Consider the following 19,642-nt stretch of genomic DNA (forward strand, 5'->3'; position numbering starts at 1 on the left):
CTTTATTGCCAAACAAAACCAATGGATAGTCATTTGGTTATATAGCATTTAAAAAACATGATGTGAAAATTTCAGAAAATTTGACCCAGCCGGAGTGGAGTTAAATTCTTTGGAAATTTTGAAATTGGGAGGAAAAAGAAGCCAAGAAATCAGGTGATTTGCATACATTTGCATAAATTAACACTTCTTTATCACGCAACTTTCAACTGCTTTACAAGCTACAAGGCAAACCCAACCTTAACAAGTCATTGACAATGACATAGTCCCCACTTGTAATAGGAGTATTAGTCTTGATGGGGCAGGGAAATGTGGTCATTAAGAAGTATCACTGGAGTGTATATGTTGAGATCTATGGGCACATAGGTCTATGTCGTTGTTCCCAATTTGAAACACATGAGGCATGTCTAAGTTATGGTTCTAAATCGGGAAAAAAGATCAGACCTCTACCTGTATTGGCCAGCCAAGAAATACATATGTGCATAATAATGAGGTACAAGATGTGACATCTTATGTGACATCTTAAGGTCTAATATCCTATCAGAATTGGAGGGTATAGAACTTGTGGTTACTGAGTTATGGACAAATATGTATATTTGAGGTCAAAGGTCACCGAGGTCACGTGACACTTTGTCAAAAAAATTGTATTGCTAAGTTATCCCTATATACCAAAAATCAGACCGCTAGCTCTATTGGCTTGCTCAAAATTAGATATGCACATAATCAATGAGGTACAATATGTGTCGTCATAAGCTGTCCCATCATACCATACATGAAGGGTGTAGCACTTGTGATTACTGAGTTATGGACAAATATGTATATTTGAGGTCAAAGGTCACCGAGGTCACGTGACATTTTGAAAAAAAAATAGTATTTCTAAGTTATCCCTATATACCAACCAGATATGAACTGTAAATGCTCACGTGTTTCATTGTATATTGCAGTTATGTGTAAATTTGATCCTTTGAACAATGTTTGCAACTTCATTGAAAGTATTATGATCAACATAATGAACAATATTCACCACAGATTAAACTCTATAGGTCATTAAGTATTCAAATACGCAATTAGCTGAAATAGAAATAATTATTTTCTTTGACTGCTGTCATTGTATCACCACTTTATATAGCAAGTGTAATTGCCTTTGGTCAAGTCCTTCAAACTATATATTCCAAACTTTGAAAGCTCATTACATATGCAAACTATTAGTTAGCTGACATGAAAACTTAAGTGTGAAATGACTTCCAATATTGGTATAACCTGGTATAATCATCAATATACATAGCATGTTATGCCAACTTTGATCAAATAAACCCAAGTATATATCCCTAATTAGGAAAGTTCATTAAATACACAAATTAGGAATTGGCTGAAGCAAAAATGCTTAACGCCTTTCAATAATGTTAGCCTACATAATAGTATCTTTAATGTACATAGAAAGTTTCATCAATTTTGGTCATGTAAATTCAAATATATATCCCTAATTTCAAAAATTCATTAAATATTCAAATTAGGAGCTGGATGAAGTAAAATGCTTAATGACTTTCAGTAACGTCTTATCATAGTATCTTTAATGTACATAGCAAGTTTCATCAACTTTGGTCTAGTCAATACAGATAAATATCTCTGACTATGAAAGTTCATTAAATACGCAAATAAGTAATTGGCTAAAGTTCAAATGCTTAATGACTTTCAATAATGTTCTATCATAGTATCTTTAATGTACATAGCCAGTTTCGTCAACTTTGGTCACGTCAATTCAGATAAATACCCCTAATTAGGAAAGTTCATAAAATATGCAAATTAGGCATTGGCTGAAGTAAAAATGCTTAATGACATTTAATAATGTTCTATCATAGTATCTTTAATGTACATAGCAAGTTTCATCAATTTTGGTCAGGTAAATTCAAATATATATCCTTACTTTCAAAAGGTCATTAAATATGCAAATTAGGATTTGGATAAAGTAAAAATGCTTAATAACTTTCAATAATGTTAAATCATAGTATCCTCAATATGCATACCAAGTTTCGTCAATTTTGATTGAGTAAATTCAGATATATACGCCTAATTAGGAAATTTCATTAAATATGCAAATTAGTAGTTATCTTTCACATCAGCCCTTTAATTATTATTATTATTATTATTATTATACTTTATTGTCCTAAAAAAAGGATAATCACCTTACAGCTCAGAGGATAGAAATAACAACCAGACAGACATATAAAAACAAAAACAAAACAAAACACAGACTAAGTCAGCAAACACACGAAAGTCTCTTGATGGCTGTTGGAACAAAGCTCTTGCTGAACCTTAATTTGTTACATTTCAAGCAGCGAAATCTCCTTCCTGAAGGCAATAATTCAAATGAGGAATGCAAAGGATGCTTTACGTCAGTAGTGATTGCTCGTGCGTTGCGCAGTTTTGCATTATCTGTGAGCACTGAAAGGGACGGCGTGGGTCTACCAATTATCTTAGCGGCTGTTTGCGAGATTTTTAACAACTTAATACGGTAGAGAGCAACGAAAAGTAGCAGACATTGCAATAAGTCAGAAGTGGTTCAATTATACTCCGATATAGTAAGAGTAACAGATGTGAATCCACATCAAAGGAACGCAGCCTTCTAAGCACGTGCAACCTCTGCTGACATTTCTTTTGAAGGGCTGATGTATGATGACTAAATGAAAGTTTACTGTCAAGAATTACGCCAAGGTACTTGAAAAAGGTCACCTGTTCAACAGGTTCTCCGTCAATACAAATTGGGTCATTTTGGTCAGGAACCTGACGAAAGTCGATTGTAAGCTCTTTCGTCTTTGATACATTTAGCTCTAAAAAATTCGAGCTACACCAATCAGAAAAATATTTAACCGAATTTATGTAATCAAGTTTCGAGTTTAAATCACTAAGGAGAGCAAGTACAGCTGCATCATCTGAAAATTTGAAAAATGGGCTAGTTGGAGAACTACTTTGGCAATCATTTGTATACAAAATAAACAAGAACGGACTTAAAACACATCCTTGTGGGGCACCAGTGTTTGTAGAAATCATCGTAGATTTGAACTGTCCAACCCTTACACATTGTGGTCTGTCAGTTAGGAAATTATAAACCCAATGAATGATTGAAGATGGAACATTGAACTTCATTAATTTATCTATCATAATATGTCGCTGAATAGTGTTAAAAGCAGAACTGAAATCAATGAATAAAATCTTGGCATAGTTACCAGCTTTATCAAGATGTTCTAACAATTTATGGAAAAGGCAAGCGACTGCGTCATCTGTACCTCTTTTGCGTTGATATGCAAACTGATTTGGGTCCAGTTTTGATTGAACGTGGGGGAGGAGATTTGACAGGATCAACCTTTCAAAACATTTCATAATGAGAGATGTGAGGCTAGGGCTACTGGTCTATAGTGATTTAATTCAGAGGGTGATGAAATTTTGGGAACGGGTTCGATTGTCGACGTTTTCCAAATTTTAGGGATAGTGCCAGTGTCAATGGAACGCTGAAATAAATTTTGAAACACAGGACCAAGTTCATCAGTGCACGCCCTCAGCACCCGACCAGTAACACCGTCTGGGCCTTGGGCTTTGCGCGGTTTCGTACCTTTCAGCTGGCGCTGTACATCACAAGCAGTAATGACTATGTCATTTTGAAGTGGAAGTGGACAGGAGGTCAGCCTTCTGTTACATTCTGCAGAAAAATCTTTTTTGTCAAACCTGGTGTAAAACATATTAAGATCTGAAGCCAATGAATGTGGATCAGATAAAGATGATAACTTTCATAGCTGATATATCTTGATGTGATCAACATTTGTAGCAAATCTCATCAAATTGCGTGCAATCGTTCTCAATGTATATCCGTTTTTTCTAAAATCATTAATTATGCAAATGAGCAAAAAGTAAGCAAGCAACACCCACCAAAAACTAATCAGTTCTTACCATTTGCAAACTGAATCTATGTACTAGATTTGATTCTGATCTGATGAGCCGATTTTGAGATATTGAGCCCACAGACAGACAGACCCACAGACAGACAGACAGACAGACAGACAGACAGACATCGCTGCGACATATGCTCACGTATGTTAACACGTGAGCAAAAAATCAGACCTCTAGCTCTATTTGCTCGCTCAAAATTAGATATGCACATAATTAATGAGGTACAATATGTGGCGTCATAAGCTGTCCCATCATACCATATATGAAGGGTGTAGCACTTGTGGTTACCGAGTTATGGACATATATATATATATATATATATATATATTTGAGGTCAAAGGTCACCAAGGTCACGTGACATTTTGTCAAAATATCTGAGATATCTGCGTTGAATGGATGGATTCACAGATGGACTCACGGACGGACATGACCCAATCTCTAAGCCCCCTGGACTTCATCCGTGGGGACTAAAAACTCTGTCACTGCATCCTTTTTGCAATATGAATACGATGAGAAACTAAATTTTTATTTTTCTTGGCCCTATACATGGGAGTCTATGGACTGCCTTATACATGGGAGTCTATGGACTGCCTTATACATGGGAGTCTAAAGAGACTGCCTTATACATGGGAGTCTATGGAGGTGAAAACTAAAAAGTCCTCTAACATGGCCAAATTTGATCGCATTGTGAAATAAATCGACGTGCATCTGTATGGGGTAGGGTACTATCCTTGTGCAAAGTTTGAAAGAAATTGACCTGGGCATGTCTGAGATATCTGCGTGAACGGACGGACGCACGCACGCACAGACATGACCAAACCTATAAGTCCCCCCAGACGGTGTCCGTGGGGACTATAAAGACATTTGCTGTAATTTTTAGCATTTGTTCAATGTTCATCTCTGTGTATCAGCATTTGTTTGTTATTCCTATCACTACATAGAACACCCAATGCTGTACCGGTATTTAGCAACATACCAATGTGAACACAAATGACCATTGTTATTGTTGACAAATGAATTCTAGTCTGGACTTGATCCGAGATCTCTTTTCAACAAAAACAACCCTGACTGTTCACTGTATGGTTTGTGTTGACATGTTAAATACTGGACATTTCATGACGCTTCAGGGAGGAGAACAAGATACTGCAGTAGATGCAAGGGAGGAGAACAAGATACTGCAGTAGATGCATAAAACAAATCACTGTGAATATTACCGAATTTGGCAGCTAAAGGAGTTCAACTAAACATGTTGAGTTTATCTGTCACCCAGGTAGCGTCTATGGTTCTCTTTTGTAGAGATCAGAAATTCCGGGCAAATATTGAATTGATGTTTTTATGCTCCCATATATGCATATGTATATATGCAAATGGGAGGTATTCGTATAAGGTGGCAAAATGGCGTCTGTGTGTATGTATGTATGTATGTCTGTTAGTCCGTCCACATCAAAAGCTCCTAAACCATAGCACCTACTGTCTTAGTATTTGGTGTACAGGTGCACCTAGGGATGGAGATGTGAAGTTGTTCAAATGAACATGTCAGTGCCAAAAATATGCAAATGAGGGGGGAAAAAGGAAAAATCCTGCAAATGGCTAAAACTCAGTAAGCATTGGTCAGATTTGGTTGAAACTTGGTATGCAGATTTTTTTAGGTATTCTAAATTATGTGTGCAAAAATTGGGATGAAATTTGCATGTTTGTATTTTTAGGGTATTTTTTCAGTTTTTAGTCAAAAAATCTTGTTCTCTGAAATCTCTCCTCTGATTGCTATGAAACTTAATATTCATGTTCCTCAGAATGACCTCAGTCATGCTTGTACAAATTGTATTGATATTGTCATATTTGTAATTTTGGGGCAATTTTCCCAATTTTTGATAAAAAATTTTTTAATCCAAAAACCATTGATTTGATAGCTTTGATATTTGGTATACAGGTATCTAAGATTAATCTCAATATAATGTATTGAAGGTATGTTGAAACTGGCAATTTTAAGCTCACATTTGGTTATACCAATGTGAGTTTATCCTATAAGCTGAAGTCGATGGCGTCTGTATGTATGTGTATGTATGTATGTATGTATGTATGTATGTACAGTATGTCCGTCAACATCAAAAACATGCAAACCGCTGCACATTTCAGCTTGGTATTTGGTGTGTGGATGCATCCTGGGCTATAGATGGCATTTTGTTCAAATGAAGTCTGCATTGCCAAAATTATGCAAATGAGCTTACAAAATGTGAAAATGGTCAAGAATCAATATCTCGAGAACCGCTGTTTTGATTGCTTTGAAAATTTGTGTGCAAGTACCTTAGGTGAACCTTATACAGTTTTATGAATATTGTGAAGATATCCTTAATTTTGTATTTTTACTGAATTTTTTGGTGATTTTTCTCATTTTCAGTAAAAATTCTTCTTCTCTGAAACCGCCAGCCTAATTGCTCTCAAATTTGGGTTGGATCTTTGCGAGGGTGTTATGCTTCTAATTTGTTGAAATTATGACAAAATTGGGAAAATTACTATTTTTGTGCAATTTTGTCATTTTTGGTCAAAAAATCTTAAACTATTTTCTTTTTAAAACCCCTTGACAGACAGCTTTTGTATTTGGTACACAAACGTACAGAGATGACAATAGTTAGATAAGTGGAAATTGTCCTGAAATATACAAATTTGTATTTTGAAGACAATATTGTCATTTTTGGTCAAGAAAACTTGTTCTCAAAATTACTTCTTTGATAGCTTTGTAATTTGGTATAAAGTCCCGAGGGATGTTATTAGATACATTTTCTGCTCAAAGTGTTGGGAAACCCCCAAATTTGTATATTTTAGGTAATTTTCTCAGTTTGTGACCTTGAATGACCTACACTAACCCAGGATATGTTGTGAGACAATTTTGAAGGCTGTGAACATAATTTTGTCATATTTGGTATCAATTTGTAGGAAAATTTGATCCAGAAAACAAAGCTTAGGTGAATTTTTCATTGCAGGCCAATTTTTGCAACTTTTCTATGTAAGACATACAAGAACTGATGAGAAATTTGGATCCAGGACAATTCCAGCTGTTGTCTACAGTGGAAGGCATTTCACCATCTGTAACTAACTTAAGTGCTGTTTACATTAGAATGATAACACTCATGGCATCAATCAAAAAATACCCAAGGTTGTAAATATATTTCCTGTCATCTAGCGTTATGTAATACCAAGGGATGGAACATTTGATATTCTGGAGGGGGTAGGGTTTAGAAGATTGATAAGGTAGCATTACTTTTTTACCAGATCCCTTGTACATTTTTTTACCCACTCCCACCTTTTCTTCTTATCAAACCTTCTCTGTCTATTTTTTGTTGTTGACATTTGCTTATGTATATAGGATCTGCTTGTCCCATTGCTATAGAAGTTGATATGCATGTTCCTAAAAATGACCTCCAGTACCTAAGTTGGAGACCTTATTTTCATTTGTTATTCTTGTTTTTCCTGGTTTAAATATTTCTCGAATGGACCGATTCAAACCGAATGTGAGCACACTGTCCTTGACGGTATTTTTTTTTATTAGCGGGGCAATTTTTGCCTTTTTTGGTCAAAAAATGTTTCTCCTAAAACTTCTGATCTGGTAGCTTTGATATCTAGTGTACAGGTTCCTAGGGTTTATGTTAATTAGATATATTTAAAATTAGGATGAAATCTGCAATTTTGTATTTTGGGGCAATTTTTCTCATTTTTGGTCAAAAAATTTGTTTCTCAAAATTTACCAGTCTGATTGCTTTGATATTCAGTAAACCGGTTCTTAGGGTTTTTGTTAATAAGATATATTGAAAATAAGTTGAAATCCGGAATTTTGAATTTTTGGGCAACTTTGCGAAACTTTCAGTTTTACTGGGATATCTTTCATTTTGTATTTTTAAGATTTTTTTTGGTAATTTTATACCTACTGGAACTAAGAGTATATAATGTGGTGATTTAGTAATTATTTGATATGGTAAACTGTATTTGGTGTTGAAATGCGGTAAAAAAATCCTGGCAGATTTTGAAAAAATTCAAAACAAATGCCAATAAAAAATTCAGCCAGAGAAGGTTCGACAAAAAGAAAAGGTGGGAGAGTGGGGAAAAAGAATGTACAATGGATCGGATAAAAAAGATAATGTACCTCATCGATCTTCCAGACACCATCCCTTATCAAATGGTCCACCCAGATGTATTTTTGTGCACAATTAACCATGCAGTGTATTTTAGTTTAAGATGTCAAGTTAGGTGAGGATTTGAAAGGAATAGTCAAGTTGACCACAGATTAACTTTATCTGTTGTGTCATCATCCTTGTGTAATTGGTTAAGTTTGTAAGTTGTTCCAGATGTGGATGCACCAGCTGTACTGGAAGAAAACAATGTTTACTTTTCCCTGTAGGGTTTCTGAGTTGATGATTGTATGTTGAAATTTATCCATGTATCTGGTGTACGGGCAAAGTGTAAACATTTGAATGTTATGTATTTCAGTCTATGTCAAATATTGTAAATGAAAAATCAAGAACAGTTTACTGTGTGCTTGTAAAAGATAACATATTTGTCAATACATAAACTGCCTTTCAGATTGATTGTCTTAAAGATTATCACAGAAGTAGAAAAGGGAAAGAAACTAATCAAATTGCTGTAACATGTTCACTCTCAGTGCCTGTATTGGCCTATACTTAACTATTTTATCATTACATTCAGCTATATCTTTATCACTCTCCATGGGCGAAGGCACACTTGGGGTCAATGTTATCACTCTGTGCCAGTCTGTGTATGTCAGTCTGTCTGTATATGTATGTCCAATTGTTGACTTGTTTTGATAACTATATGGGAGCAAACAGTGATGTTGTCACTATTTTTTTTCCTTGGCCCCCCCTAAAAGATTGTGGTATTTTTGTCTGGGCCCCCCCTAATTTTTATTGGGAAAAATGGGTGGCCCCCCTGAAAATCCTCCAGCCCCCCCAGCCCCCCCCCCCCCCCCCGAAGTAAATTCTGAACCGTCCCAACAGCGATATATAAGACACATAGTAGTAAAACTTCCAAAAGCAAATAATTAAAAACCTCCAAATCAAACACTACCTTGAGAGAGTAGTTCCGTCAAGTCCGCAAATATTTATTCCACCATTAAGACATCGACAACTGAGACGACAATAAAACTGTATCATGTCCAATTTGCACTATGTTATTCCTACACATAGCATGCAGTAGAGTTGCTATCGACGTAAGTACCAATGCAGTGATCTATAGGGACTGAGATCACTTCTTGTCGCCATATGTTCTGAACTTTTCAAAGAAGAGTTGTTGGTTTGAAACAGTCCTCTTTAGTGCGGAAAGTGTCAACGCAGCAAACTCGGTCGACACCTCACTAAAATCCCGGAACTCAACGTGTCCGCGGCCATTTAGAGTATACATAACGGGCATCCAGTAATCCACTGGTCGATGTATTTAACTTACATGAACTCTCAGTGTTGAATGCAGGCAGTCTCCTTCAAACAATAGTTGTACTCTCGAATCTCTTCTTTGTTCCCTTAATCGTCCAATGAGAGAAATAATCGACAATTTCTTCCTAAAACGGCATTTTAAAAAGTAGCAATAAAATTTGGCGGCTGTCCTGACTCAGTATGCACTTGAATTCGAATGATGATGGCGTTGGCAAAATTGACCAATCAAGTGTCTTGCTTAAATACGACACATGATGTTGTAAGGCCAAAGTTCGAATACATAATGATCTGTTTGACTTGTGACCTCTTTGCCTCTGTCATGCATCCGAGCGTCTGTTTCTTGTAAAAAAAACGAAGTTTTTTTACTTTTAGGCCAACTTTTACTCTCTTGAAATCAATCACTTGAAGACATTTGGTGTCAGTGCACGTCCATGGTCTTCTGACATGTGCAATAATGCAAGTATTACCATCGTGATCAGCCAATTACCTTTCTGTGGGTTCTGTGGCATTAATCATGGTCCCTCCAACGAGGAGACCATGCAGTAATGTAGGACTTGCTTTCTGGCAGGCACATGACAGGTAAATTATTCAAACAAAAAAGTCTTGTAACTGGAATTTGTGTACCTAATCGTTTAAAATACGCCAAAGGAAATTGTTTGAATATACAGCTTTTTTTTTTCATTACATGTAGGCCTAATGCAGAAAATGTTGCAAGTTAACAATTTACCCAAAATAAAAACTTAAAACTCTCAAAAAGAATTAATTTTCAATTTTGTAAGAACAAAGGGGTTTGTATTAAAGCTGTCTTTCATTGCATCCATTCTGTACAACAGTGCCATGTGGGACAGCAAAAAAAGTCTGAAGTCTAATGCAGTACCAAACTGGATGCATATTTCACATATCTCTACAAGCTTGGTACAAATTCCAACACAATCACGGTGAAAATCCCCTTAGTTTGTACCAAACTAGAGCAAACTTGATGCACATTTCACATGTTCAATTAAAGTGTTTATCAAATTTGTAACATATATGTACTAATGTGTAGCAAGTTTTTATCTTTCATATGGGGTAACAGGAGCATGGCGCCCTCTTGTGAATTCTGAGCACCCCCTTGCCATAAATGAAAGATTTTAGGTGTCCGTGGGGACTTATAGGTTTGGTCATGTCCGTGCGTGCGTGCGTGCATGTGTCCGTTCACGCAGATATCTCAGAGATGCCTGGAGTGATTTCATTCAAACTTGGTACAAGGATTACTTTATATGTCATACAGATGCACGTCGATTTGTTTTGTGATACGATCCAATATGGCTGCCAGGCGGTCATTTTATTACAATTTTTTCATGTACAGAGCCATAACTCAAGCATGTTTCAACTGATTTTATTCAAAGTTGGTACAAGGACATTGACCAATGTCACAGATATGCACTTCAATTTTTTTGGTGATACCATCCAGTATGGCCGCCATGCGGCCATTTTGTTACGATTTTTTCATATACAGAGCCATAACTCAGGCATATCTCAACCAATTTTATTCAAACTTGGTACAAGGACATTGACCTATGTCATACATATGCACGTCAATTTGTTTTGTGATACAATCCAATATGGCCGCCAGACGGCCATTTTATTACGATTTTTTCATGTACAGAGCCATTACTCAGGCATGTTTCAAAAGATTTTATTCAAAGTTGGTACAAGGACATTGACATATGTCATACACATGCACAATGATTTGTTTTGTGATACGATCCAATATGGCCGCCGTGTGGCCATTTTATTGCATTTTTCATGTCCAGAACCATAACTCAGACATGTATCAAGCGAATTTATTCCAAGTTGGTACAAGGAGATTGACCAATGTCATACATATGCACGTTAATTTGTTTTGTGATACGATCCAATATGGCTGCTGTACGGCCGTTTTGTTATGATTTGTTCATGTACAAAGCCATAACTCAGGCATATCTCAACCGATTTTAATCAAAGTTGGTACAAGGACATTGACCTTTGTCATACATATGCACATTGATTTGTTTTGTGATACGATCCAATATGGCCACCATGTGGCCATTTTATTACGATTTTTAGCTCACATTTGGTTTTACCAATGTGAGTTTATCGTATAGGCTGAAGTCGATGGCGTCTGTATGTATGTGTGTATGTATGTATGTATGTATGTATGTACAGTATGTCCGTCAACATCAAAAACACGCAAACCGCTGCACGTTTCAGCTTGGTATTTGGTGTGTGGATGCATCCTGGGCTATAGATGGGATTTTGTTCAAATGAAGTCTGCATTGCCAAAATTATGCAAATGAGCTCACAAAATGTGAAAATTGTTAAGAATTAATAACTCAAGAACCGCTTTTTTGATTGCTTTGAAAATTTGTGTGCAAGTGCCTTAGATTAACCTTATACAGTTTTATGAATATTGTGAAGATATCCTTAATTTTGTATTTTTGCTTAATCTTTTGGTGATATTTCTCATTTTCAGTAAAAATTCTTCTTCTCTGAAACCGCCAGCCCAATCGCTCTCAAATTTGGGTTGTCTCTTTGCAAGGGTGTTACTCTTCTAATTTGTTGAAATTATGACAAAATTGGGAAAATTACTATTTTTGTGCAATTTTGTCATTTTTGGTCAAAAAATCTTAGACAGCCCTTACGAAAATTAAAGCCTTGCGGCGAACAGTTCTGGTAAAGTCTTCATAATTGCCTGGTAAGTCTACCTCAACAAGTTGTGGTAAACTTACGCATAGCTTGAGATTTTCGCATGTTGATGGATTTTGCGGCGCACATATTGTGGTATGCTTACCACGACACTCATGCATGTCCTGGTATGTTTGCCACAAAAGTTTAGGCTTTGCTGAATTTTTTTGCGGTATACTTGCCACAAACAGGATTTACGGTATACATACCGCTATTGAAGCTGACCCCATGGGTAGCGCCCCCCCCCCCCCCAGTAGCATACCCCTACCCTTCACACTTTGCCACGACCACTCACACTCTAGCTATTCATTCTTGTGCTTATGTAAGTTTTCAGAATGTAGCCACAGGTACAAACACTCACACACATTCACAAACAAAAGAAAATCTTACCAGGTTTTTCATTGAATTCCTCCCTTACATTTATTGCAGATGGAAATGCTAACAAATGACACAAAAAAAAGAAATCAGAAGTTCATCAACAGTTCTTTCACAGGATATCTCCGGTAGTCCATGGCATCTTCATAACAAAGTGTTGGCATATCCAACCATATATTAGGAACAGTTACTTTTGATCCAGTTGATTGTTCAGTGTCTTGGTTTACTTTCCGTGGACTACAAAAGGGCTAAAACAAAAAAAAGAAAACCAAGAAAAGAAACATTAATGTAATCACATATACTTGCACAGTACAGTAGACAAAATGCCAAGAGAACAATCTGCTAGTCAGTATGTAATTGCAACTGCCTTGACATACCTTTCACAATTAGTCGTGCACATATCATGAAATGGAGTCCAGGTCACTAAGATATTTCAAATGGTACTTACACTTAAATAGTTGCAGACCTTGGCAATTTTGGTTACTCTTTTGGGACCAATGTGGGTTTATGAGATTGGTGATGTAGAGTTGTCATCAGCATTGCTTTTTCTCAGCATCCGTTGCCACAAAGACATGTCGTCACTTCCAGCTACAAATAAGAAAATGCAATGGAATAAAAAGGAATGTAAAGGAAAAAGTCCCAGCGATTATGTTTGGTGATTTTGACTAAATGTGACATGAAAACTAGTTTACTACTGTATCTGTGAATCTAAATTACTTTTAGATGGGGGAGGACAACACTATCAGGAGCTATGTGAGAGGTCTGAAATCGGCAGTCTGCGCCCTCAAACTGCGCTAGCGCATTTCAATTTGCGCTATCAATCTACGCTCCTATTCTGCGCTATCAAACTGCGCTCCCATTCTGCGCTATCGATCTGCGCCCCTTTTTTGCTCTCTCTATTTCTCCAAACCATATGTGCTGTGAAAACGACCCAACTAGCACAAGAACGTACTACGTCGATTATGATTTTACTAATTCCATCATTTGAGTTTTTGATATGACATCGGATCGAGACATGGTGCTACAGGCACATTTCGGGAGCTACATTTAGGACCCTAGTAGCGAGTCCTGTATCATCGATGGCTGCAAGACCTACGTGGAGATAGAGTTGACCTTTCAAAATTCTGCCTTCTCGACATACACCTACGTACTTTTTTGACTTTCCAAACATGTAAACTACATTATGAGTGTGATAGAAACGACACAACCACTTAAGTTAACCACGTATCCACGGTTTGAAACAGTCCCCACATTTACGTCCCTTGGACTGGCACTGTGGCTCTACAAACCCTCGCCCCGTCCGGCTCATTCATTGACTCGGATGTGATACATTGTGGATGAAAATTCAATTTTATGAAATATAAATATTGTAGAATCAGTACAGTCCCCTGAAAATCAAATAGGTGTGTACATGCAGGTTCAGTAAGCTGTACTTTCAGTAGGCCGCGAGTTGACAGGTTCACAATTGATGTGATTGTGAGTGCACTGAACAGCTAGGACGTACGTGTTGTCACGCTGAACTGTGGCCACGTGTTAGTGGTTTTCAATGTTAAAACTCGTTGAAGTGCAAATATGTGCATAAAACTAGCCGTTAAAGGATGACCGGTCGATGAAAATACGAAAACTTTCCATGCAATATGCATTATTCACACCGACACGGCTTCATCAACTGTCCCCGTACTCAAGGAAGATGACACACGTATTTTATTCAACATATTCGGTCATCTATTCGGTAATGACGTAGCGCACGATCTCGTTCAAATGTTTTACTAGCCAAGCCTTTTTGAATGAGCTTACTGTTCTGACTGAGAATTAAAATAAGTTCGAACTAAATTTAGCTTATTCCAACTTAAAGCGACAGTACATCGGTAGATCCTGCACGTACGCTTGGCTGACGGATATAGATCGGAGCGCGGAGGGGGGGGGGGGGAGTTGGCCCTATATACCAGAAGGAAGGAAGTAAACCAGTTCAAGACGCTTACAAGACGCTTGCGACGCTTGATCTGGACCAACATGCCACGATTTTCGTTGCTCGATAATCCGGTCCTACATTCTCTCCAAAACAAAACGAAAACTGCCAGGACTTTCTTTTGGGGAAAAGTGTTTGGTCACATCGTACCGGGAAATTCCTGAAATATTACTAAAATGGCAAACTATCAGCTAAAATCGGTACAAGAACAGATATAAAGAAAATACAACAAACATTTTATGTTGTCAAGAGTTAGTTAGATGTGTTCGTTTTATCTTGAGGTAGGAAAACTACAACCGACGTCCCGTTTGCACAGATGTCGGCGCTGACATGAACTTGACAATCATTTTTCACAAAGAACATGCATAAATTGCCGCGCGAGACAGGAAGTAGACAACGTGAGCCAAGAACAAGTGAATGTCCAACGCGATCGCGCGACGACAGCACACAGGTCTCGATCGGATAGACTTTTTTACACAAGTTTCGACATCTTCATCTTGACTGTGAACTCTGGTAACCAGATTGTTACTGTTGAGACAACATTTTACAGTTAATCTACTAGTTAAACGTTCGAAAATTGGTAGATAGTCCATGTAGCCGACACGAATATAGGGGTACACGAAAATTATGCTAATGAGTCCAGGGCAAATATGGTAATGGGGGGGGAGAGGGTTGTCTGTAGTTAGGGTGGGCCAACTACGCAGGGGCCTGTATCAAGTTGCGTACTTACTTAGTAGCAGAGTTAGGTTGGGCCAACTACGCGGGGGCTTGTATCAAGTTGCGTACTTACTTAGTTACAGAGTTAGGCTAGGGGAACTACGCGGGGGCCTGTATGAAGTTGCATACTTACTTAGTTACAGAGTTAGGCTGGGCCAACTACTCGGGGGCTTGTATCAAGTTGCGTACTTACTTAGTTACAGAGTTAGGGTAGGGGAACTACGCGGGGGCCCGTATGAAGTTGCGTACTTACTTAGTTACAAAGTTAGGCTGGGCCAACTACGCGGGGGCTTGTTAGTCCAGTCAATCTACGAGATTTTGGCACCTAACCCACCACAAATTGCAACAGAATTTTTTTCTTCAGAATGCATTTTAATGAGGTACCCAAAACAACATATTAAAAGTTTACTCGAATCCACCTTGGGGAAATATGTCTAATTTGCATAAATCAAATATGGCGGCCAACCATCCAACAAAATACATAATTTGCTATATATCACATGTTAAACAAGCTATTTCAGTGATTTCAAAGTCTGACACTAGTAATTTGGCTCAGGGAATCATTTTGTAGGTATAATGTTTCATATAGGTACTCCATTATTTGCATAATTCCAATATGGCGGCCAACATTCCTACAAAAGACATTTTCGGTCATATATACCACGTATTAAACACGCTATTTCAGTGATTTTAAAGTTAAAAGTATATTTTAGGCATGGACAAACGATTTTCGAGATGCTATGATTTGCATAGGTAATTTGTTAATTTGCATAATTCCAATATGGTGGCCAACATACCTACAAAAGATATTTTCTGTTATATACACGTATTAACCCTTTGGGCGCCAAAATCTATTTTTGTCAACTTTATAAAATGTACCACAGTCAATTTTCTGCTTTTTGCCAAAATTTTGATAAAAATATGTAGCTGCTGAAAAATGATATCCATTTGGTCCAAAATTATGAAAAAAACATACAGAAAAGTTCACAGAAATTGGTAAAATATTGCATTAAAATTTTGGTGTAAAAAATTACAGCAGTCAAAGGGTAAACAATCCATTTCTGTGATTTTAAAGTTAAAAGTGTATATCTTTGGCATGGACAAACAATTTTCAAGATGCCATAATTTGCATAGGTACTTCGTTAATTTGCATAAATCCAATAGGGTTGCCAACACACCTACAAAAGACATTTTCTGTCATATACCATGTATTAACCCTTTGGGCGCCAAAGTCTATTTTGTCAACTTTATAAAATGTACCACAGTCATTTTTCTGCTATTTGCCAACATTTTGATTAAACTGCTGAAAAATGATATCCATTTGGTCCAAAATTATGAAAAAACATGCAGAAATGTTCACAGAAATTGGTAAAATATTGCATTAAAATTTTGGTGTAAAAAATTACAGCAGTCAAAGGGTTGAACAAGCTATTTCTGTGATTTCAAAGTTAAAAGTATATTTCTTTGGCATGAACAAATGATTTTTGAGGTGCAATGATTTGCGTTGGCACTTCGTTAATTTGCATAAATCCAATACAAAAAAATTTTCTGTCATAAAATGTATTGAACAATCTATTTCAGCCATGTTGAAATTTAATTACATTTCTTGAGCATGAAGAAACACCTTTTGTGGTTCAATGCTTTTAAAAGACACTTTGATGATTTTCAGAAATTAAATATGGCTGCCAGATTAATTCCCAAATAGCTTCTAATATAGATAAGGTAATGGTAGAGTTTTTAGGAATAGGAATATCAAGAAAAAACTGTCAAGAGGGCACTGCACCCAACGCACTGTATTTTGCTCAAAATATATTTTTTGCAAATATTCTTCCAATTTTTATTAATTTGTGAACCAAAGATTAATAAAAATTGGTTAGGTTCACCTTTTAGCTTGGCAAGCAATCGTATGTTGCATGATATAGAAGGGTCAATGTATGCAAATGTATGCAAAACACCCGAATTCCTGCTTCCCTTTTATCCGAATTTCAAGATTTCCAAAGAATATAACTCTGTTCTGGCTGGGTCATATTTTCTGAAATTTTCGTATTATGTTTTTCAATGCTATATAACAAAACAACTATTTTGTTTTGCAATAAAATTCTTACATTTTGAATTAGAGGCATTTTTATTTTGCTAACCATGATTTTAAGCACTTTTTTGAGTGTCAGTCGTTCAGCCCATGCCATTTTAGAATGAGGATATACTCTTTTTTCAAATGAAATATTACATTTCACAAAATAGTTTGTACGAGTTTCCTTGTCATCTTAGATGAGAAATATTCCTTCGAAAAAAAAACTTTGTTGGCAACATGCAGCTCCACATTAAGTCCTTGAACATTTATTTTTAAAAATGTGGAAACTGTACAATAAATTTACTTACAATAACGATCCATTGACGAATAAAAGTTTATTTTAATAGGCGTCTTTGATACCTGAATTCGTTAAAATACCCTTTAAATATATTGTATTTTGAAAAGAATGTTAAAGCAAATTTGGTAGACTTACATATATGACTTCCTAAGGATTAAAATACGTATATGTTGATGTGCGTTTATTAATAAGATATAAGAAAGTCATGCAATTTTAATTAATTGTGATTTTTCTAATATGACAACCGTTAGTGATTGTTAGTCATCTAATAATAATCTCTTTCTGAATATAACATTGGATTCATCTGTGTCTGGCATTATTTGTGATTTTATAGGTGCTTTATACTCTACAGTGTTAAAACATGTAATCTTTAATGTTTACTGTTTTAAAAAAGTCGTGGACAAAATCTTTAGTTTCTAATTTAGACTGAACCCCTTCCTTATGGACGAGTGCATCTTTGGTACATTCCCCTAGACGATAGGCAAGAAGTCATAACATATAACAGCAAAAATACAATAACACAACAAAGCTAATAAAAATGCAAAAAATAAATAATGTGAACAAAAATAACACATGCCACAATAAGACAAATTAAAACTTAGCGCTGATGCAACAATGTCAGACTCTTAAAAAGTTGATCAACACACAAACTCATAAAAATTGAAAATTGCATGCTTAGCAAAGACTTAAAATCAATTCAACAACTCATTAGCCCAACAGAATCCAACTGTTACACGATACAAACATGTACATTGGAAAAATGACACTTGGAAAAATGACTCAAGATGTACTTCTTTGCATTGTGTAATAGTTGGATTCTGTGTTTGGATTAATTGTAAGTCTTTGCTAAAGCATGCAGTTTTCAGATTTTTTTGAGTTTGTGTGTCCATAAAGTTGTTACGAATCTGACATTGTTTGCAATAGTGCTAAGTTTCATTTGTGTGTATTACGACATTTTTTATTTCGGTCATATCAGTTTTTTTTAGCTTTGTTGTGTTTATTGTATTTTGCTGTTATGTATGATGACTTCTTGCCTATCATCTAAGGGATCTTATAAAGATACACCCATTCATAAGAAGGGGGTTCAGTCTAAATTAAAAACTAAAGATTTTGAACACGTCTTTTTTTAACAGTAAACATTACAGATTACATGCTTTGTCACTGTAGAATGTTAAACACCCTTACAAATTACGAAAATGCCGCACAGAGATGAATTCAATGTTATATTTAGAAAGAGAATATATCATTCAGAAGACTAACATTCATTAACAGTCGTCATATACAGAAAAATAAAAAAAATAAAAAAATGAATGTCCAAGGACTTAACAGTTTCTTCTTGATAGTTTCCTAGTGCTAAAAACTATACCAAAACTGTTATATATATTAGAAGCTATTAAGCCATGACGCATTAATATGGCAGCCATATTTAATTTATGCAAATTATCAAAGGGCCTTTGTAAAAATTGAGCCACTAAAAGTGTTTCTTCATACCCAAGAAAAATATTAAAACAATAAAATCAAAGAAATAGCTTGTTTAATGCGTGGTATATGACCGACAATGTCCTTTGTAGGAATGTTGGCCACCATATTGAATTTATGCAAATTAACAAATTACCTATGCAAATCATAGCATTTTAAAAATCGTTTTTTCATGCAAAAGAAATGTACTTTTAACTTTAAAATCACTAAAATAGTTTGTTTAATACTTGGTATACGGCCGAAAATGTCTTTTGTAGGAATGTTGGCCGCCATATTGGAATTATGCAAATTAATGGAGTACCTATAAGGAACGTTATACCTCCAAAATGATTCCCTGGGCCAAATTACTAGTGTCAGACTTTGAAATCACTGAAATAGCTTGTTTAACATGTGATATATAGCAAATTATGTTATTTTGTTGGATGGTTGGCCGCCATATTTGATTTATGCAAATTAGACATATTTCCCCAAGGTGGATTCGAGTAAACTTTTAATATGTTGTTCTGGGTACCTCTCTGAAATGCATTCTGAAGAAAAAAATTCTGTTGCAATTTGTGGTGGGTCTAACCCTATTTTGACTGGACTATGAATCAAGTTGCGTACTTACTTTGTTACAGAGTTAGGCTGGGCAAACTACGCGGGGGATTCTA

Source organism: Ptychodera flava, chromosome 8 (genome assembly GCF_041260155.1).
Source record: "Ptychodera flava strain L36383 chromosome 8, AS_Pfla_20210202, whole genome shotgun sequence".
In the NCBI taxonomy this organism is placed as follows: domain Eukaryota; kingdom Metazoa; phylum Hemichordata; class Enteropneusta; family Ptychoderidae; genus Ptychodera; species Ptychodera flava.